Below are 23,783 nucleotides of genomic sequence, written 5' to 3'. Positions count from 1 at the left end.
TCTTTTCACTCCGCGTGACGGTGTCCGTTTGTTGGATCTTCTGGCTGGTTTTGTGGTTTTACGCTTTCTAGATGGTATGCGTGTTGTGGGTGGGGTTTTTGAAGAATTGGGCGTATACACATACACTCCGTTACCGTCCTGCTTAGTGGTTGTGGGCTTAGTTATGTTGGATATGACATCAGACACTATTCCTGACGCTGCGGTTTTAAGGTGGGGTTTGAGTATACCGACTCCTTTTTTAAACAACGGTACTGCAAATCTAAATAAGCTGCGGAACAAGCCGCCCAGACCTGCGCCATATTGCGTGCTGGTCCCTATATACCCCCCCAAATCACCCCCGGCTTGCCCGATGTAATATTTTAGATATTTTGTCTCGTCTGTGTTGTAGACAGCCATCCTTTCTTTTTTAAAATTGTTGTCTTATCGGACGGAAGTGTAGCTTGACAAACACCTTACCGTATAAAAAGGGTATATGCTGATTCTGATCGTCTTTCAAATCAATTTCTATGTCGTTGATTAATGTCTTTGACACAGGTGTGTAGTGTGGAGTGTCAAATTGTAAAATGGCTACGCGCCGGACATCGTCTGTGATATTTATAGCCCTTAATAGCCACGCGTGGGCGTCACCCACAAGTTGATAATCGGCGATATCTGCATAAATAAACATGTTGTATTTTCCCCCGTATATGTCAGCAGGATGTGGTGCGTATGTGTTTTTATAATGAAGTACAAATGGTTCTCCTTTTTTGAATCCTAGGATTTCTGCCAGTCTCCCTCTAAATGTGAGAACAATGCCTCTAGGCCCCATAACACCGACATAGTTACTAACAGTGTTGTATTGTGTTTTAATGTCCGCCGTGCCTGGCTGCTGTTGGCATTTCAAATTAAATTCTTTTATTATCTGCTCCACAGAGGTATAATGACCCACAGACAGCTCAATCGTCGTTGCGGATAGGACGTCATCTTTGACAGGGTTATAAATTTCTACTCGCAAATCTGCTTGTGGAAAAGACAGCCAAGTGCGCGGGTACTGTATCTCTATAACAGCTACTTCATACTGATGATTCAAAACAATAGGTTTTGCTAACTTTGTTCTAAAATTAGATATCTTATTGCCTGGGTAAACATGAGTTGACGCATTTGAGAAGAGGGTCACATAAAAGCCTGCCTTGTTGTTCTTTTTATCCATCCTTCTTTACTCTGTCTCTGCACGGTAGTGAATGAATGACTGCAGAGCTGTGTCATCAGGGTTAATCACACCTCGATGATGTCTTTTTCTGGAATCCATGAATTAAAACTTGTTGGCCATCCTAACAATTTTACTAGAGCCATCTTTTTTCGGCCCACCTTTTTTCTAGCCAATATGCTTTCAATTTTAAATGTTTTGTTTTTATCAACAATCACCCGTTGTATTTCAGGCTCATAAAATGTGCCTTTCAACACCTCTCCTGCTAGATCGGCTAGTCTGTACACTGGGGGCCGTCTCCCTATACGTTCTTTGACTGTGAAAATCTCATCGGTGTAGGTTTGTTCGTATCCTTTTCGAAACACTCCTCTCAGTTTTGATATTCGTACTGTGTCGCCAACATTAAATTTAAAACACACTTTCCTCTGAGGCTTGGTTTTGTACAGGGTGTTAAAGACCTGCTTCTCATTATCCTTATTTACCTCAGCTGGGGCCATATGGATAGACCTGTGATAAGCATTGTTATATGCCTGTGTGAGCTCGGGGATGACGTGTACATATCTCCTTGAGTTGACGGATGTTAAGTACTTCCACATTCTACCCTTGAAGCTGCGGTTGAATCTTTCAACAATACTAGATTTAACCTCACTAGCTGTTGAGAAGTGTTTGATGTTATATCGCTTCATTAGCTGTTTAAAGGTTGTATTATAAAACTCTTTGCCTTCATCTGTTTGTAGTTTCATAGGGATCCTTCCCTCAGCAAGTATATCCTCAAATGCGGCTGCTACGGCTGGGCCCGTCTTGGTTGTGAGACATCTAACCCATGCATATTTTGAGAATACATCTATATATGTTAGCAGGTATCTAACATTATCATTATCTGACATGTATTCAGACATATCAACCAGATCGGCTTGAAACTGTTTGTCGATTCCATTAACCAATACTCTATTTCTGGGAAAGTGGATCCTAGCTGGTTTATGGAGTGTGTAAGTGTCGTCTCGTTCTAAATAATGTTTAACCTGTGATAATGAGGGTTTTACACCTATTGCCTCAGCGGTAGCTATACGGAGCTTATTTAAACTGGCCAATCCAGCCGGATGGGCCGGATCATGATAAATTTTATACAAGGTGTTTTCCATGATGCATGCATGACACAAATGATAAAGCTGTCGGTATTAACACGTCTTTTTATTTCATTCACACAGACAATGAATACTGAACAGCATACATTAAACCAGGTGTCTCCCAGCCCAGTAGTTACCAATCATGCGAAGCATGGCTGGTTTAGCACGTCGGTCATAACGACTTGCTTCTAGCAACTGCACAATGTTGTCGCAATTGCGCATACTATATGTTCTGATGATCTCAGTTCGGTCATGGTGTGTTCTGCAATCCTGCTGAATTGTGTTCCAGTCCCATCGACTGTGTACGAGCGCACAAACAGGCGTATGGCGGGGATGAATCGGTCTGTCTTGAGCCTTATCATCACATCGTCATAGTAGATGTCAAAGAAATACTCGGGCAATTCGAGCAAGCAGCTGTGTTGCACCTGACTGGGGTGAGATATTTGACATCTGTAGCATGTATCCTGTAGAAACTCGTTTAGCGCCAACATCAGCAGATGGTGGGTTGCAAGCTTGATGTCGATAATGGTTTCCTCAAACAGCCCCGATCCTGTAGGATCCTGCAGCAGCAGCTGTGGAGAGGGGGGAGGAGATGGTGGGGTCTGGATTAACAGCGATGGGGGTGGGGAGTCTGTGAGGTCCCACGGTTGCGTGTCTCGCTCTGAAAATGGGACAATAAAAATGTTATATTTTGTTGCATAGATACACACACACACACACACACATATTTAACCTACCATTTGGTTTATTTAGTTGTCGGACGGCCTTATGATTTTAGGTTTGCACAGGGTAGAAGGCAAGCCAGTCTTCGGGCAAGTCGCAAAATCATCAAAAACAAGGCGTTTTCTAATACCCTCGTACGCAGTGTTGAGTCTATCTCTCTTGATGGCGTCGTCAACCTTGCTAAACATATGCAGCATAGCTCTCCAGTCGCACCACTGTATAAAAAACATATCCTTAAACCATGTAGTGCGCTCTTCTATGCTCAGAGGGTAAGGATTTAACCTCCAGTTTTCAACCCCTCTGGCCGCTATAAAACTTTCCCTGTCATCACATACACTGAGAGATACACTGCAAAAAAGCTGCAGGTATAATACTACTTGCATGGCTTTCTGCAAGAGTCTGTTTCTTAGACCATGCACTAGTGAGATGCACTGCCTTCCACCAATGTTCATTAGGATGTTCTGAATGACTTCAAAGATGTCCTTAAGTTCCTTTGGATAGTCTATGTTGAGGGCAAAAAGAAGGCCCATCAGCATGGAAATGGCACTTGAGACATCCCTCAGATTAGACAGGATTACTGCCGCCTCAAGGACAACCAACACATCGATGATGTCTTCTTCTTTCACCATCGCAATGCCAACTTTCATCCTCTTAGAAAACGTGTCTTCAATACCTGTCGGCTATAAAAGGGTTCAAAGACAAAAAAAAAAAAATTACACAATTACAATTACACAATATCCCTTGTGCTTAACAATTCATGTCTTTCCCAAGAAGAGCCATACTGATGCTTTGGATGATGGTGATTGGCTTTGGGTAACACTTATTAGTTGTTAAAGTTTTTTTCAGAATGAGATATGCACCCCCATGTTACAAATCCATTTCTTGCTTTAAACAAAGACCATGTTCATAAATAACTGAGCATGTCTTCAATTGCAGAATTCAAACAAAATTTTCAATTTAAATGGTAAATGGCCTGTATTTGTATAGCGCTTTACTAGTCCCCTAAGGACTCCAAAGTGCTTTACACATTCAGTCATTCACACACATGGGTGGATGACTGAATCATGACTCAAGAGTTGACAGTTCGTCTTATAATTGGAAGGTTGCCGGTTCGAGCCCCGGCTCCGACAGTTTCAGTCGTTGTGTCCTTGGGCAAGACACTTCACCTGTTGCCTACTGGTGGTGGTCAAAGGGCCCGGTGGTGCCAGTGTCTGGCAGCCTCGCCTCTGTCAGTGCGCCCCAGGGCGGCTGTGGCTACAATGTAGCTTGCCATCACCAGTGTGTGAATTTAAATCTACTTATGCTAAATATTGGCTGTGCTCTAAACCAAATCTGGCTGAGAATACATGAAATGTGCAAACTGCAGCTACACTACAGGATCAGATTATGGCTCCATAGACAATGCTTCTTTAATCAGTTTATTGATTAAAGTTTATTTTTCCCCCCTATATTAACAGCATGAAAAAAGAGCATATAGACATGGCTGAACAGGTTGCATAATTGGCACTGAATATCAACATCCACCTTTACCCAGCTGCCCAATGACTCTGGGCCAGTAACCTTTAATTGCTGCCCCAGTCTACACAGTCTCTTTTCCAGGGTCCAGGACATTTCACCAAAGTATTGCCCCCCACAGCTGTAGCAGCCACTGCAGGCCCTTAAATATCCTAATATCTCTGCCATTACAATATACAATGTGAGAAATCAAACGTAAAGCTGAAGTGAACAGTACAGCAGCGAAATGTCAAAGACCCTGGTGAAGACATGAATAAACACAAGACACTAATAATATCAATGCTAGCTTGCCAGTTAGTTTCTCTGAAACCCAGACCAACTCCAGTGTCAAAGATCTTGTAATAATACATTTGGTGAGGAAAAAAGTACACATGTTATCATGTGGCATCTATTGTTTCATAGATGCCACATGTTTCATTTAAAATCCACTGTGGTGCTGTCATTATTAAATTTACTAAAAGAAACAATGCTAACCTTCACAGTCTTGAAAGTGTGTGAGGGATCTTCCTTTAGAAAATGAGGTCCTCTGTCCTCTTCCTTTGTGTAGGGCTCTGGTCAAAGAAGTCAAAAGAAAACAAAAACACTTTTTAAACAGTGTTTATGAAGCATGTAGACAGCTCCAAATTCACAGCTTTTTGATACATAATTCCATCAATATATGATTATCATTGGAGATTTTGAATCAGGCTTATCAGGACATTCAAGTAGAATATGATATCCAACCTACCACCAATATACACAGATTCTGTAAAAGTTACCACACTAAATGTCCAGTTGTGAAATATGATGACAGACTTTACTTATCAGCTTTCTTTCAATGAGTTCATCAGTTGAACTGGATAACCTAAAACTTAAACAAAGGATTAGATTTCGCAGTTGAACACTTACATCATCATTGAAGCATTTTATGAGCCTAGTTAGCCCTCCTATGCCGCTCTTGATTTTGTACAGCTCCACGAACCTCTCCATAATGGTCAAGCACAGCAAAAAGGAACCCTTTCAGGTCAACAGATGTAAGACGGGCAAATTCTGCTTCAACCTGAGCAATAGAAGAAGAGGGGTGGAGAGTACAGGCAGAATAAGAAAAAGATTCTTTGAGACCCAAATTTAAGCAAACAGTCATCTGAGGCCCATTAGAGAAAACACAAACACACAAAAGCAAACAAACAAAAGATGCACTTTACCTGCCGCTCAGCAAACAAGGAAGTTCAGAGAACAATAAGCTCTGTCTCGAAATCTTTTAAAGTAGAATGATTGTGCAAATGGCTTATGTGATGTAAAACTTTAGTAAACGTGCGATTAAAAGAACACTGAGTAAAAGGACAAGTAACAATTTCCTTATTCCTCAGATGTTTACCTTGATGAGCAATACTGTTTTAGTCCAACTGCCTCATTAAAGTTACACAACAGGCTTTTTACATTAAAGCCAGCAAGTCCATTACATACTCCCTTTTAGATCTGAAATACTGTGCACATTCTGTGTATATGTAGTGGACAGCAATTTACCCAAAAGAGCGCAAAGTTTGCAAGTCCACCTCATTTTAATGACAAAGACAGATGTGATCATCTAGACCTGTGAAAATAAATTAATGACAAACCTGCAGTTATGGATGTTATTACAACCACAAGAACCTAAACAGTCTGCTCCATTGCTTTTGTTAATGAATCATTTGTTGGTAGCACGTCTGAATATTTAGTTTATGCCACCTGCATGTGATCATCAATAGTGCCATATTACTTCTTAAGAAGTACCCTGACACTACAATCTTTATATCATTTGTTCTACAGAGCTATTAAGTTACAATATAATCTGTGGTGTTTCCAGTATGACAAAATGCACAAATTGTAACTTACCATTTGACTCCACTGACAAAAATAAATCCCCAGCATCAAGTTTGGCTTCACAGACCTAAAATAAAAATATATGTTATAATTATAGCTGTCGAAATTAACGCGTTAATTGCGATAATTAAATTTTGGAATTAATTACGTTAGAATATTTAACTATTTAGCGCAGGGGTGCTCAATCCCAGTCCTCGAGAGCTACTATCCTGCAGCTTTTAGATGTATCCCTACTCCAACACAGCTGAATCAAATGGTTTGATTACCTCTTTAGCATGCCATCAAGTTTGGCAAAGGCCTGATAACAAGCCATTCATTTGATTCAGGTGTGTCGGAACAAGGATGCGTCTAAAAGCTGCAGGACGGTAGCTCTCGAGGACCGGGATTGGGCACCCCTGATTTAGCGCAACACGCAGAAAAGTCGCTCCCATAATTCCACTTGATTTGTTTACTGCGCCACTGAAAATGGAGAAGCAGGAACAGGATGGCCTTCTGGATGGGGAATTTAAATACAAGAAGAACATAGATGGGACAATAAACAAACGCGTTGTAATTTGCACTCACTGTAGTAAAGAGTTTCAATTTCACCGTTCAAATTCGACCTTAAAATACCACCTTAATGCCAAACACGCGTTTGTCGGGCAGCAGCTTCACCCGCCCGCGTCAGACCACTCTTAGTGAACGCAGGCCACTCGGTAAGTCTTCTTTGGACAAACTGACCGACAATATAGCCAAATGGATAGCAAAGGACTGTAGACCGCTAAGCATTGTGGAGGACAAGGGCTTTATGGATGTTTTAAAGGTTGCATCTCAGGACGCGTCCTACAAGCCCCCAGCGAGAAGCACAATAACAATTCGAATCCACGAACTGTATGAAACGGAGAAAAAGAAAAAAGAAGAGGCTTTAGTTCACACAGAATGCGTGGCTCTGACAGGAGACCACTGGACATCATTGAGTAATGACAATTACCTGGGAGTTACTGCGCATTTAATCACTGAAGCCTGGGGTCTGACATCCTTTGCGCTGACTATAATGAAAACGGAAGAGCGGCACTTTGCGGAGGCTTGTGCAGAGCAGTTCCAGACTGTTGCTCGCAGGTGGAGAATTGAGGAGAAGGTGACAACAGTAGGCACGGACAGTGCGCGCAATATGATCGCCGCGGCTCGCATCATGCCATTCAATCACATGCCGTGTACCGCGCACATTCTACAGAGATGCATCACAGTGAGTCTCGCAGACAGTGGCTTTGTCACTGCGCTGGCCAAATGCCGCAAAATTGTTGGCCATTTTAAGCACAGCCCAGCAAACACAGCAGAGCTGAACGCAGAGCAGGTGTCACTGGGCGCAAGCAGGAGCCGTTGGCCCAGGACGTGCCTACGCGCTGGAACTCCACGCTGGAGATGGTGAAGCGCTTGATCCGCAACCAAACTGCAGTAACCGCGACTCTGGATAAACAAAAGCATAAACTTGTCCTCCTGACGCCTCAGAGTGGGACAAACTCCAGAGACTGGAGACACTTCTAGAGCCCTGCAGGTGAGCCTGTCATTGTGACCATAATTGTAGGTTTAGATTAAATGTATCAAACATACATCTTAAATCAGTTTTGTTATTATGAAAATGTCTTATTTAAAAAATAAATGAAATCAAATATTTTATTAATATTACCTAGTATTAAAAAGCTTTTTTTAATTTGCTGTCTTATCTGTGTGTGTGTGTGTGTGTGTGTGTGTGTGTGTGTGTGTGTGTGTGTGTGTGTGTGTGTGTGTGTGTGTGTGTGTGTGTATTCCACTGCAGATATGTGACTGAACTGCTGGGAGGAGAGGCCTACGTCTCCTGCTCTGTAGTTCTACCAGCCTTCTGCCACCTGCGCCGTGTCATGGAAGTAACTGATGAGGACCCTGCATATGTGGTGAGGTTTAAAGAGAAGTTTAAGGAAGACCTTGCTTCCCGCCAGGAACATACCAACTATGCATGGCTCCAGATCGCAACTGCACTGGACCCACGTTTTAAAGACCTACGCAGTGTGCCCAAGACTGACAGAGAAGCAGTGTGGACCACACTGGCAGGCATGCTGCATGAAGACTCTCCTAGAAGATCACACACTGCAGAAGAAGGTCCAGCCAAGAAGAGGCTGAGCCTGCTGCAGATGGACTCTGACTCTGAGTCAGAGGAGGAGGTACAGCAGGACAGAGCCATACAGCGCTACAGAGCAGAGCCCTGCACTGCCTTAGAGGACTGTCCCTTACAGTGGTGGGCAGCTCATGCAGGAGCCCACAGCCAGCTGGCCCGCCTTGCTCGCAGATACCTGGCCACTCCTGCCTCCACAGTGCCCTGTGAGAGGCTGTTCTCTGTAGCAGGGCACATTGTGAACAAGAAGAGGTCTGCTCTGCACTCAGAGAACGTGGACAAGTTGGTTTGTCTCAGCAACTGGCTGAAGGATGAGTAGACCAGAGGACCGTGTGTTTAGAGCTTGTTCTATGGTTGAATGTGATTTAAACAATACTTTTCACTGTTGTTCATATTTTTTTGCACTAATCTACCTTACCCAAAAGGATGATTGGAGATTTTTCTATTTTGCCTGTTGAATTAGGCCTATGTTCTGTGAACTTGAAGATGTATATGGATAAAACAATGTGCTAGATTTAAACGGGTGGAAAACATTCAGTAAAAATCCCTCACAATTATTTGAAGCCCTGTTCTGCTTGTACTCACAATTAATAATAAATAAAACAAACAAGTGTGTTAAAAACCACTATCTGTCCCGATTTTTACACATATATACACATATACACATATATTTCGAGTTGCGATTAATCAATTTTTAGGCTGTGATTAATTCGCTTCCAGCACAACACCCAGCCTACGTCCAGACCACGCTGAGTGAACGAGGCCACTCAGCGTGGTCTTAGCATTAAATAACACTAACAAGTGTGTAAAAATCCGCTATCTGTCCGTATGTTTGCACACATTTTGGTCATATTTCGAGTTGCGATTAATCATGATTAATTAATTTTTAGGCTGTGATTAATCTGATTAAAAATTTTAATCATTTGACAGCCCTAGTTATAATTATATTGTTTTCGCCATTTATTCATGTTTGCTAATTTTCTGACATATAAACAATGTTAGTTTTGTTACAATACAGAGAATGCAGTTTAATTAAAAGGTAAATTATGCAAAAAAAAAAAACTTCTGCAGTATACCATGCCAAAATCAGTGTCTCTGATGCCAATTATTTTATCACTACAGCTCTTTTAGTATGGAAACTCACACAATCTAGTCATACTGATCACAAGAGTTCAAAAATAAGTCAAAATGGTGAGCTGTTGTTAAGCATAAAGCATTTCAGGGTAACAAATAACTGCACAATAGAATTAAAGCAAAAATAAACACACCGGAGGACTATCTGATAAAACTAATATAACGCTGGTTTGTAGACCATATTTTGTCTCAGTCCTCAGTGCACTCTTGCAGCTTAGCATGCAGCAGTTAATAACAACTTAAGTGATTACATAGGGGTAAACAGATGACAACAAGCATCGGAGTCCTGCCAAAAAGTTCTTTTTGAACCCAGTCAGTTATTGGAAATATTGCCAAAATGAACTTCCACCAAAATACAACAGCCTGTGAACTTGAAAGAAATTTACAAGTACAGAGACAATATGAAATAAGCTTTATTAATTAGCTGAGTTAGCTTGCTAATATCGCAACAGTGGTTGAGTGCACAATCTTAAAGCTAGCGGCACAATACTTGTGATTTGGTCAGTGCCACATTAAACCCATAAAAAAGGCCATGTGTCAGTTTATTAGGTCAAGTTTGGTCAAGACACACAAGCTGGACCTTGTCGGCTAAAGTTACATTAGCTAAAGCAAACATTTCGGTAAAAGAGAAAAACCCACATCATGCCATAGATTCAAAACATGTTCCAACTTTTGTAGCTCTCTTTCCTCATAGTTATAACCAATGTTACTCACCTTGAAAGCATATTCCAAAGAAGACGATTAGAAAACATCCAAGTAAAGTGAGCATGTCGTTAACCGCCAATTCCCCATGATGCACCTCGGTAGCAGTCACGTGAGGCAGTTTTGAATCCTGCTGTGCTCAACTTACCCACATTGTCAAGTTCACATAAGTTGCTGATTTAGCTGGACATGAGTTTTCAAGTTAGCTTTTTTTGGTGTAATTGGGACGTTTTTAACTTGTAATTCTATGTTATAACAACAACTTCAGTCATCTATCGTCAAACTGATATAGAATAATATGTTGAAATAACAAACATCTAGAATTACATTTTACAGTGTGCTGATTAAAGGACTTGTTTTTGTTGGTGTTATAATACTGTTATTGTGTCTTTTCACTTCATGTGTCATACCTTGTTTGAAGAACATGGTATCAAAAATGGTAACTGCTTCAATTCATGCTTACATCACCCTATCACAGAATGATGAAGATGATAATGAGACAGACACTTGGATATAACATACTCACAAAACCCACTATTTTATGATGTCTTGGCTAAAAATGTTTACAAGTGGCCATAGACTGATGCACTGTTAGTGGTTGCTATGTACATATACAGAAGGAAAGATCAAACAACAGGTGGGAATGTCAAAGGATTTCAGGATTTTGGGATTTTTATTATGTTATGCTTAAAAGTACGTTTCTTTATCTAAATATGTTTGCTCTTTCAGTATTAAGCTTAAATGGGGAAGTTACACTTAAATGGGGAAGTGCAGACTCAACAGGAAGCCTGCACAGTTCTATTTTATCTCTTCCTGTACGTCTCTGAGAATGCTATGAATAAAAAGGCTGACAACTATTGCACGGTGCGAGTCTCCCTGAGTCTCACCCGTGTGCATGTTAAACCTGTCTGAGCGTCTTTATTCCGACCTGAGTTGCAATACAGGAAAACTCCTGACAGGTGGAGATGTGATCAAAAACTGAGAGGAGAAAAGATGTTTCAGATCACTGAGCTGACATTTTTGTAAATGTGTTTGATAACAAGACATCTCTGCAAACTCAGATGGAGAGCAGGTTCAGACCCTGCTGACTCACTCTGGCTATGGGCTGAGATCCAGTCCACATGTATGTGCGTCCTTCCTACACAATCACAAGAAGAACTATTTAATTTTTATTCAGGCAACACGAAAAACACAAAGACAGCTTCTAGTTTGTGTTTCAGTGCACGCCTACTAAGACATGAGGAGAACTAACAGGCCGATGTCTGTCAGAGCTTCAAGTGTCCAACTGGAAAAAACACATACACGGTGTATGTTTGCTGTTATTGTTTAAAAGATTCAAAAAGCAAATGCACATAATCTGATGGAAAACCAGCTTATGCTCATAGAGCTGAGTCAGTGATGGTGTTTATATTTTCTACTGATAACACCAGCATCTAGAAGCTCTCGAAGATGTTTACGAACAGCTTCTATGTCCTGGGGATGAATAGGTCTTGCTTTGTGTTTAAAAGGGGTATTTTCATGGAGCTTGATGTGATGCTTCACTTCTTTAGTGCAACCAAAATCCAAGTCATGATGTGAAAAAACTTCAGACATGGCATTCAGTTTTGTTGTGATCCGTTCTTTCCATTCTGCTGGTATTGGTGACTCACCAAAATTGAAAGTGAGCGGTGTTGACAACATCTCCTGATCTGGGAGGTTGGTCACACTGTGCTCAGAGACTATGCAGTCATAGGCTCCCAGCTCTGCAATGACACTCAAAGCTGGTATGTAGATGTCTTGCTCTGTTCCGTTGGATACAACAACTGGAACCTGAGTGTGTGTACCAGCTTTAAGAGCAACTAGACAATTACTGACACACAAACCACCCGGCAGGCCTGAACCCAGGTGCTGAATGACAACACATTGACTAGCTGGGCTGAGAAGCTTGGCAGAACCCTCGACCACAACTGTGCAGCCAGCTGGAATTAGCGCAGGAGATTTACTAACGGTGGTCACAACACCAAGATGATCATTACAATTCTGTTGGTACGTCACTTGGAGAGTTTGCAGAACTGCTCTGTACCCGTAAGAGGTAGGCTGGAATGATGAACAGTTACTAGAAGAGAATTGTTCATAAAGAATTTCAAGTGTATTCATGCCAATAAGTACTGAGGTTGGAAAATCAGGTCTCACATCAGGAACAACAAGTGCAAGTGTTTGAACTGGGAAGTCACTCCCAAGAAAGTCTTTTGGAAATGTCATGGCAACTTCAACATACTCAAGGTATGGAACACACTGACCAGCAGCCCCCTCCACATGAAGAAGCTCATTCAATGGGTGGACTGGCTGATCGGAGAGATGCTCATTATAAAATGAAACTGGAATTGTGGTAACCTGGGAACCAGTATCCAGTAGACATGGACAGTTGCAACCTGCAATGCTGACTTCTGCTGTACATCTGGATCCAACTAATCCTGGCGGTAATCTAGTGCGGATCTTTGTCTTTGTCTGCAATTTTGCACACTTGACATGCTTTTTGTTCTTAGCGGGACAAGGTTGGCCCAGCTCAGCTCCTGTTTGTCCTTCAACAGGAACTGGAACTAGTTTAAATCCTCAGAAGTAGAGGACTTTTGCTTCTGCCACTTTTGTTTGTTGTCAAATTGTTTCCGCTTAGCGCTTACCAATGCTGAATTGGGTGCATTTTCACATTGTGGCTTAATGTGACCATCTTGTCCACAGCGGAAGCAAAACCCTGGTTTAGGGCTGGAGATGCTAGGTTTTGGATTCTTACCAACCTTCTTCGGCCCATAGCTTTGGAGCTGGGCAGACAGCAAACGGTGGTTTGACATTACACTGTTGTGCTGTCAAAGCTGCAAGCTGCTGTTTTATAGCTGCCATCTGTTGTGAGAGCTGTGGTTAGCACAGTACAGAGGTTAGTTTCTTCCACCGTATTGACAAACTGGGCATTAGCGGTGGCTTTCTGTTTTGTCGTTCCCAAATGCTGTTTCATTCTTAATGTCTTTGCTGCCTCTCTGTCCTCTTCAGTTCGAAGGAGCAATAGAAGTTCAGCAAACTTAGGGGGGTTGTGTTTCTTTTGTTTAAGTTGGAGTTCCGATATTAAATTGTTATCCCAACATCCCCTGCAGAATTGATTCAACAATTGTTTGTCCATGTCTTTTTCTAAAACACCTCCTCTTTTTGCTGCATGCTATAATGCCACCTGCAGACGTGGCAAATAGGCCGAAGGCTTTTCTCCACTGTCCTGGAAGGTGTCCATGAACTTGGCAAATAACTCTTCCCCATCTTGCACAGTGCCATAGGCTGAGTCAAGTTGTTTCATATAGATTTCTGGTGGTGTGTCAAGGCTGAGATGTTTTACTATATTACAGGCAGGAGGCAGTAGACTGTCGCGAATCAGTCTGGTGCGCTGCAGATCAGATATAGATGGATCTTTCAGGGCTAATTCAACACCTGACCGCCATGTATCATAATCTGTCTCTTGAATTGGCCTGGGCACTTTACCAGAAAACGCTCTCAGTCGATGGAATGCATGCAGCAAGCTGTCCCCACTCCGAACAACGTGTTCCACAACATAGCGTTGTACTTCAGGAGGGTTGAGATCAGCCGCTGGAATGGAGGCAGAATGCTTCTCTCCGCCTTGTGCTTCAGCACCACTGGCAGCAGAAAGGGACTTAGATGGAAGAGATGCTGGTAGTGAAGGAGGAAAGACTGAATCGGGAGGTTTTGAATCTTCTGGTTCTGGTTTCGCAACCACTGGAGTCTCTGGGTTGAGCTCTGCAAGGGACCGGCGTATCTGGGTCATCCCCTCACTGAGGACTTCTGCATAATCCCTCCGAGATAATTTGGCTATTCTTTTTAAGTCTGCCAAGTAAGTATTTGTCTTGGAACCACTAAATATAGCAACCTTGCGGCCTATGTCACCATACTGTTCAAGGAAATTTATAACTTCATCAACCGAGTGCTCAGTTACTCCGTCAATTAAAACCGCATTTGGGATCTTAATGGCAAGCGTCTCAAAAACTTCCATTATGGGGAAAAATGAATTGATGAGTTTGAATATATATTAATTATTAACCAAATCAGCTCCTGGCTGGCTCGCTAAGAAATGTAACACTGATGAAGCACTAATGAATTAATACAGGCTAGGTATTGAGTGAAATATTAGGTTAATCAGAAGATTTAGGAATGCTACTGGAGCTGATGGGCAGTAATTAATAAATACACACAACACAAAATGCTTTTGCAGGTACCATGTATTTAACCAAAACCCAAAGGAAAAATAACAAGAAAAGGAAAGGAAAACTTAAATAATCACTCCTGCTGCAGCTATTCAATTAATCAAAAACCCAGTGGGGGTGCACAAAGACAACTAAGCAAATTCTTCTGGCTTATGGCTTATACCAAGCAATATAGATTCTCAAAAACAGTTCCCCATAAATAACACATGTTAACATCCAAACCACTGATCCACACTGAAGTCCATGAGTTTTTATCTGAATGTCCATGAGAGATGTCCAAGCGCTATTGTCCATAAATGGGGGGAATGGTGTGTATGATTGTGGAAATCAGTGTATTTGGAAAATGGGGACAGAGCGTCGTCTTTGATAGCTTCCTACCCAACCAGTGGAAGCTTCAATGCAGAATGAGTCCTGCTCCTAGCCGTTCATTGGCCCGCCATCCTTTTTCATACCCAAAAAGGTTCACCTGGCCAATTCCGTTCTGTTCAGTGCACAACAACACTATGGCTCTGGCTCACAGTAATCAGCGTCTGCAACAGCTCTGTCACCTGGCTTGCCTCCACGCATCTGACGGGAGGAAGCCGGGACAGGCTTACTATGACCTACATGCCATCCGATTGGCTGAGCAAAGTCATGTGGTTGGAGTCATGTATTTGTTATGTGTTCAATGGCAGGAAATAAGTGCAGGAAATTACTGAAATCTAGTAAAACAGATTTTACTCTGGGTTACACATATCTGCCCTAAAATCTTTCTTTTTGTTTTTTTTGTTGGGGTTTTTTTTTCGGGTTTTTTGCCTGTCCCGTTCGGTACTTATATTGGTCCACTTGATTGATCTATATTATTATTAATCATTATATAATCAATATAAGCGCTTTGAGTGCTCAGACAGAGTAGAAAAGCGCTATATAAGAACCAGTCCATTTACCATATTGAGCAGCATGCAAGACCAACGGCACCCGATATGCTTTAAGTTGGAAGTCAAGGAAGATACAGTTTGTGTCTGTGGGCACCTGTGTGTGGTGTCTGCCATTCAATCTAACGATCTGTGCAGGTCCAGCTGTAGCTGATTTCTGGTTCGTTTGGTAAAACCAGTCCACCTTTGTTTTGATCTTCTCTGTAACTTTGCCTTCATTTGCGTTTTCTTGTTTCTGGGAGACAACCAGCAACTGGGCTTCTGTTAATGTTTTCTTCCTTGTTCTTTATAATGTTGCTTTTATAGGATGACTGCAGTGGACGAGCAGCAACATAAAATTAAGCTCTACATGTAAAGATTATTTCTATTTTTCTTGTGAAGAGATGAAGTGATTATAATTGCAGGTGGCAGGTGAAACATGATGAAGACATGAATTTTACTCACTTTGTCTTGTTTTCATGAGCTACTGTAAGGATTTTTGTTCTGTATGTAATTTGCTGAGTTTCATATAACAACAAACCTGCAGATTTTTTATACAACACCTTTAATATACATACACTATATAACATGCAAAATTTTACCTTAACAATATGAATATTTTCAGCTACATGACGTCCAGTTAGTCATTTGAAATTTGGTGCTATTCAATAATAATAATAATAATAATAATGATAAAATCAGATTTATTTTAACAAACCCAAAGTCAGCTTACACACAAAAGTCAAAGTCTTCAGTGAATTTAACTGTAGGTCTTTATCTGTGGACCTCAGAATCAGGGATGGGGTGTAGGGGAGGAGAAGACCAGCTAAATACTGGAGACCAAGAGCATGTAGGGATTTATAAGTGAGGAGAAGGACTTTATGGGGGACATGGGTCTTGACCGGGAGCCAGTTGATGCTTGTAAGTTTGATGTGTTGCCAGGTCTCGTGTTGCTCCAAACTCTGCTGAGTTCTGAATATACTGGAGCATGTCCAGGGTTAGAGTTACAATAGTTTAGGCAAAAGATGATTTAGACATTGCAAAGTCTGGGACCACTGGCTGGACTCTGGAGATGTTCTTTACAATAACAATAATAATGATAATAATAATAATAACAACATTTTATTTATGGGCGCCTTTAAAGACCCTCGAGTTCACCTTACAATAGTACAAAATATTAAATAAATAAATAAATAAAAACTCAAGGTAAATCAAAAAAAAAAAAACAAGCATGAAAGTATAAAAGCTAAACAAGGTCAAAAATAGACTAAGACTGAATCATGATTAAGGGTCTGTGAAGGTTCTCAGTCATCCAGGTCATGATAGTCTAAAACTGGATGAACCAGTTTGTGTCTGGGTGTGTTGCTGGGTCTGAAGTAAACTGGGATGTCGTGCTTGGAGAAAAAAACCCTCCTGTCACGATGAGTTGTGTGGCTGTCAGTGGCTGGACCCACGGGCAGCACTCGGAGACAAAACATTAACTTAAACGGCAGCTTTATTTGCTGGTGAGACACACTTGGCGATACACAATAACTTAAACTCACTAGACTGGAGCTGCTAATGACTCTAACCTGAAGGTAAACGACAATGAATACGCACACAACAAACGTGGAGGACGCGACAACTGGCAGGGAAAAACACAGGGCTTAAATACATACTGAGGTAATGAGGGAATCGGCAATAGGAGGGAGACACAGCTGGGAGAGATCAGGGCTAACGAGACCGGGGGAACAAAGCTGCACACACTAACATAAGACAAAGACTTTCACAATAAAAAAGGAAACATGAATCACAACTCAGACAGACAGAAAATGACACATGGAACTGAACTATACATGAAACCACTATTTCTAAAGCATGGATAACAGAAACATGAAGCTCTAATAATAATCATCATCACAACAAGAAAATGAGAAAACAATCCAAAACACCAAGATAACTGAAATACCAAGTACCAGAGAAACAAAGAATAATCCATGATGCAAAAGTAAACCAAAACATAATAAACTCAAAATACTGGGTCCAACGGACCCAGAACCGTGACAACTCCTGAGTTTTTCTGATTAACCCGCAACAACATTGTTGAGTTTGTCTTTCTGATCAACGATCACGGTCAAATACCGTATCGTTTTTAAAATTCTTTTATACACTTTTAAAATTTTAAATAACCTGGCACCCAGTTATTTGATCGACCTCCTTAATCTATCGTCCCCACGAGAGCACTCAGATCCTCTAACCAGGGCTCTTAATGCAACCAATGTCTCGACTGAAGACTAAGGGGGATCGTGCTTTTGCTTTTGCCGCACCAAAACTCTGGAACAGCTTGCCGTTTGATGTCCGTGCGTCGGAATCTATCCAATCCTTCAAATCACGGTTAAAAACCCATCTGTTTAAGCTTGCCTTCCAAACAACTTAGTTTTAACCTCTCCCTGGTTCATGCTTGCTGTCACGTCACCATTCTATAACTGTATTTCTTTGCTGTCAATTGTATTTTCTGCTCTTTTATTGCTGTAACCCGCAAATGCGGCTCATCTGTGAAGCACTTTGTTGTACTCGTGACTTTTAAATGTGCTATAGAAATAAAATTGAAATTGAAATTGAATTGAAATCCTCCCTAGTTGGTGTCTGATCTTCTCTTCTGTGCCTCTTTGCTGACTTGATGAAAGCCCAATTAGGAGAAACTCAGACAGAAACTGGTTCACCTCAAAGACAAAACTCCTAAACACAAACTTAACAACGTGGTGTATGCTGTACAGTGTAGCGAGGAATGCACAGACCTCTACATTGGAGAGACCAAACAGCCACTTCATAAACGCATGGCACAACATAGAAGAGCCACCTCCACAGGGCCCTAACCCTGCAGCAGCAGGGAGGCCCAGCATCCCAGACCCTAATCGGACGGCCAACACCTCCTCCCAGCCCCTCCGCCCCAATGGCTAACAGAGAACGGGGGTGGGTGAAGACCCCAAACCTCCCTCCGCCCGCTCACATGTAGTGTTGCTGCGTGCTGTTCTAAAGTGCATTTAAAACATGGGAGGCCATGGTGCTTCCTCCCAGAGAGCAGGTGTCAGCATGACCCCTCCCGAGAGCCCTCAATGTCTACATGGATTTAAAATTGAGAGGTGGGCACCGGCGCCAGAGGTGGGTTTGAATACACAGACCATCCTCTGGGCGCTGTATAACGTGCACACCCCCAAGGCCCTATATGTATGTGCTATGAGAGTGCGAGTAATGTGGATGTCTAGGTTGCGGAATAAAATTGAGGCACAGGTGGCCAGAAGGGGACAGAGGGGGAGTGCCTCCCCTGCACCCTGGTGACAAACCAGCACCCCAAGGCCCTCCATGTGTGGGTGGTTGTGGTGGAGCGGGAAGAGGGAAGGAGCTGAGAATGGGGAGGGAAGGAAGGGAGTAGCCCCTCCCTGTTCCCAGTTCCCCCCCTGACCCCAGTATTAACCCCCGCCCTCTGGAACTCACCAAGGCCAGGGGGCCCAGGCCCATGTTCTCCTCAAATATATGGCTGTCTGAGTGGTGTCCAAAAAACGATGTGGGCTTCATAGATGATTGGGAAACTTTCTGGAGGGAACCTGGGCTTCTGAAGCTTAAAGCCTTACTTTTGAGTCTCTGATGTTGAACTGATGTTGAACTTTATTTTGTTCGTAAGGTTAATTATTATGATGCCAACCGTCCCCTAAAAAACGGAATCGTCTCGTATTCAGAGAAAATATTACGCGTTTCGTATTGAGCAGAAAAAAACCACAGTTTGTCCCGGACTTCAGCGACAATGAAAAAGACACAAAGCTGGAGTTATTCTGTCGTTACGCTGCACAGCTGCCTCTTCTCTCGTTCTCTCACCCTCCCTCTCCTATTGCTACGTCAATCATGAAACTGATCAATGATCAGCTGATCAGCTTTTCTCTCTTGTTTATTTATCGCCCACTTTGCGCCAGAAAGAGGAAACCAGCGGATGTCGCGTTAAACAACAGCAGCACGTTTAAGCTTGATCAGCTGTTGTTAGAATTTATTTAATATTAATTTCTAGTATCAGCTGATGTTTGCTGGAGCCACAGCTGTAAAGCTGCTGGTCATGATATCGGTTTGGATATGTGGTGAGAGGGAAACATGCAGATGAAACCAGGAGATGTCCTTACTGAATCATCAGAGCTGAACAGGTGATGGAGAAACAGGTTTACCTTTTAGGTGACATGAATGAGGTGAAGGGAAGTTATGAACTGTTTCTGAGAGACAAATAACACCAGGATCCTTTTCTACGTAGCTGACAGCTGGTAACTGTGCAGGGGCGGGTCTAGCAAAGCTTTGCCAGGGGGCCAGGTAGGGCATTAACAGGGAAAGGGGGGCACAAGGAAATACTTTCTTATTCTCATTTAAAATATCTCGCTTTTATTAAATAATTATCTGAATCTTACAACAAACAATTAATAGATTGATGCATATATACCATCAGAACAGTGTACATCACTGTCACAACAGTGTTTGTTTTCATTCAAAGGCTTTATGGTTTTTCCTATAATGGTGGGCCGGTCTCTAGTCAAAATGCCCGGGACGATTTTTTTGTCCCAGTCCAGCTCTGTATGCAGCTCATCTGCAGTCTGGTGTTACCTACATCTTCCTATTCAGAAGGCAGAATTTCCGAGTTCTTAGTACAATCGAAAGCACCACGACTGCAGTTTTCGTGTTGGATGTAAAAAGCGCACGTGACGCAGTGATGTAGGCTAGAGCAGCGGTCCCCAACCCCTGGGCCTCAGACCGGTACCGGTCCATGAGTCGTTTGGTACCGGGCCGCGAGAGTTGAAGCTCAGGTGTGAAATGTATGGTTTTCAGGGATTTTATCGGTTTTCAGCGTTATTTTGTTATCGTTTTTATCGTTAACTCGATTTTCCTGGGTCTTTTCCTGTGTGTTATGAATAAATCTTCTTTTTTTCGGTACCGGTACTAGTTTTATTTTGTTGTATTTATCCGCGACACCTTAAAGGCCGGTCCGTGAAAATATTGTCGGGCATAAACCGGTCCGTGGCGCAAAAAAGGTTGGGGACCGCTGGGCTAGAATCACGGCGACGGTCCAGGCGTGGGATTTCTCTCTTGGAAATGTGCACATTATTTTTTCCTTTCTATTGGTAGGTGGCACAGTGCACTGGTGGCAAGTAAGCAAGCTAGAAGACTGGCAATCTTGCTGGGTATCCAGTTACGGAAGCAACACATTAACAAGAGAATTCTGAGTAAAACCAAAGTTACTTTCCCTGATAACTAGTTACTTTGAAAGTAACGAGTAACTTGAAGTAACTGAGTTACTTTTGATAGAAATAACTAGTAATGTAACTAAGTTACTAATTTAAAGTAACTTACCCAACACTGGTCTTTTCATAGGCCCGGAGTCTATGGTGACTGTAGACAATGTAGACTCTGGCCCAATAACACAGCGCTGAATCCCACTGTAGACTACCAATTGTCTGTCAATAGAAGTTGCGGCACCAAAACAACAACATGTTGTCTGACAGCTTGGTCTATAAAGAATTAAATGCACGTAACACACACTGCACAAGTTTCCGTTGTGGACATTTCTGGCATCAAACAAAATGTATTTGTTGTAACTCTTCCCCAAACAGTGCTGGGATTTTTGCAGTAATATCTGGATAACTGAAATTCCAGAGAAGGTTTTATTGTTGATTTATACGTTTACAGCACTTCAGGATTGCAGTATTCATAGTAACACATCTATCATTGTTCTCTGTGCAAGTTAATCTGTTTAATTGTACATTGTTTCTAAATACTGTCTTCATTTTAATACACTTTGATCTTTGACTCCAAAATACAAAGTAATACAGCTGAACTGACGTGACTGAAGAATGACGTAAATGGAAGAAATCACAGCGTTGGAATTCTTTTTGTTTGAAACTCAGTGATGCAGAAAAATATGTGGACACCTTTGAATGCTAGCTAGAAGTTGATTACAGAGTTATTTAAGATATGAGGAACAGCAGGTGAGTGGTGCTTTCTTTTTCAAACTACACCTAGAGCAGAAATGTCACAGACAACATGAGAGTTCAACTATATTTAAAAGAATATATCTACGTCTCTATATCTAGATAGCTTTATACACACATATAAAAAATTAAAATAAAAATAATTCCCTTCTCATCCATGCAGTGGGTCTATCCTTCAAGCTTGAGTCCTCTACCAGAGGCCTGGGAGCTTGATGTTGTTCCTGGGATCTGCTGGAGCCACTCGCCTAGCTTGGGAGTCACTGTACCGAGTGCTGTGATTAACACTGGGACCACCGTTACCTTCGCTCTTCTCTGAGCCCTTGGTCAAGTTTCTCATGTTCCTTCTTCCTGATGTCATTGGGAACCGCCACATCTATCACTACAACCGTCTTCTTCTGTTTGCCTACCACCACTATGTCCGGTTGGTTAGCCACCACCATTTTGTCCGTCTGTATCTGGAAGTCCCACAGGATCTTGGCTCGGTCATTCTCCATCACCCTTGGGGGCATCTCCAATCTTGACCTCAGGACTTCCAGGTTATACTCGGCACAGATGTTCCTGTACACTCTGCCGGCCACTTGGTTATGGCGTTCCATGTATGCCCTGCCTGCTAGCATCTTGCACCCTGCTGTTATGTGCTGGATTGTCTCTGGGGCATCTTTACACAGCCTGCACCTGGGGTTGTGCCTGGTGCTCTTTTTAATCCAGCTGCTGCCTCACACAGCTCCTTTTGTCACTGTTTCTTCCTCGTGTCCTAAAGCGTAAAGTGTACATATTTAATGACTTTTAAAAACAAGAACCATGTGCAAAGGTTTTATTTCATTTGGGCTTCTGGAATTCCCTTCCCAATGCCACGATCTCAACCCTGTTGAAAATTTCTTGATGTGCTGTTTGATTATTTTGTTTTGCGTGCTTCAGAATCAGAATACTTTATTAATCTCAAAGGAAAATATCTGGGTTACAGTGGCACCTAGACAGTTCAGTAACAGATTAAACTATTTAAATAATTCAATACGTTACAGAGTTTAACACTCTACGCACAAAGTAAAGGACATGTGTAGATTCATTCCAAACGGTTCTCATGTTTCCTCATTTTTCCGAACTAGTAACATAGGGTTGTTGTCTTGATGAGACAGGACTCAAAACCAGGAGGGTTAAACTTAAGGCGCAGCTATTATTGCTGGAAAAACACTTGTCATAAATAAACTCACAAAAATAAAACTCATCTCCGAACAGAGAAGATGGAAGACGGGACCACTAGACCATGCCAAACAAACAGCATGTAGAGGATAAAACGCTACAAAGGACAAAGGCAAACACAGGGCTTCAATACACAGTTGAGTAATCAGGGAATGGAAAACAGGAGGGAGAAATTAGGGCTAACGAGACAGGGGGAAGTAAAACTAAATACACTGACATAGGACTGGAACTATCAAAATAAAACAGGAAAAAATTTACAAAGACGTAGACCTGACAGAGACAGACAGACTTGACAGAAAATATAGCTTGTAATACGAAACCAAACCAGCACAACTCAACAATCAGAACACAAATCATAATCTAGAAAAACACCAAAATATAAGAAACAGAAAAAAACAGACGTGTTGGGTGGCCGAAAGCGTAACATACTGTTACGACTTGTCACCTAGTGTAAAATGTTACACTTTGGGAGTGAGAATGTGTTGAGTAATCACAGTAAAGTCTTTGAACCAAAACTAACAGCCCCCACTGATACACATGATACGTCATAACCCTGATTCCAAAGCAATGACCATGAAATCTGATTCTTCCCCTACGCTCTAGTGTTCAGTCAGTCACCCTTCTGTTCAAAAATTATGTTCAGTATTTACACATAACACTTGTGGTGTCTAATAGACTCCAATTTGTTCATCAAGAGAGTCCTCTTGAGAAATAAGTCAAAAAAAATTTCAACTGAAGAGAAAAAGCAGGAGCAACTGTAACAGGCTGCTTGACACACGCACACTCACATTTTTCTTGTGACGATCTTTGTCTCACACATTTATTTGTAACCGTCGTTCCTAACACAGCAGGCTGGAACAGGCCCTGGATTCCTTTTCCTTTCTGACAGATTAGCTGTCGTCTGTGGAGTTATTAAATTTCATGCTCTCAGCTTCTCACACAACCACAATGCACGCTGCATTAAAGTGACAGAGGACAAATGTATTCTTTTAAACTTTAAACAATGAACATCAGGCCGACAACACATCAGGATGTTGTACAGAACAACGGTGCAACGAGACGACAAACATGAAGGCGCACCGATGCAGATGTTTTG

This window comes from Oreochromis aureus, linkage group 12 (assembly GCF_013358895.1).
Source record: "Oreochromis aureus strain Israel breed Guangdong linkage group 12, ZZ_aureus, whole genome shotgun sequence".
Lineage (NCBI taxonomy): Eukaryota > Metazoa > Chordata > Actinopteri > Cichliformes > Cichlidae > Oreochromis > Oreochromis aureus.
Note: the sequence above shows the minus strand (reverse complement) of the source record.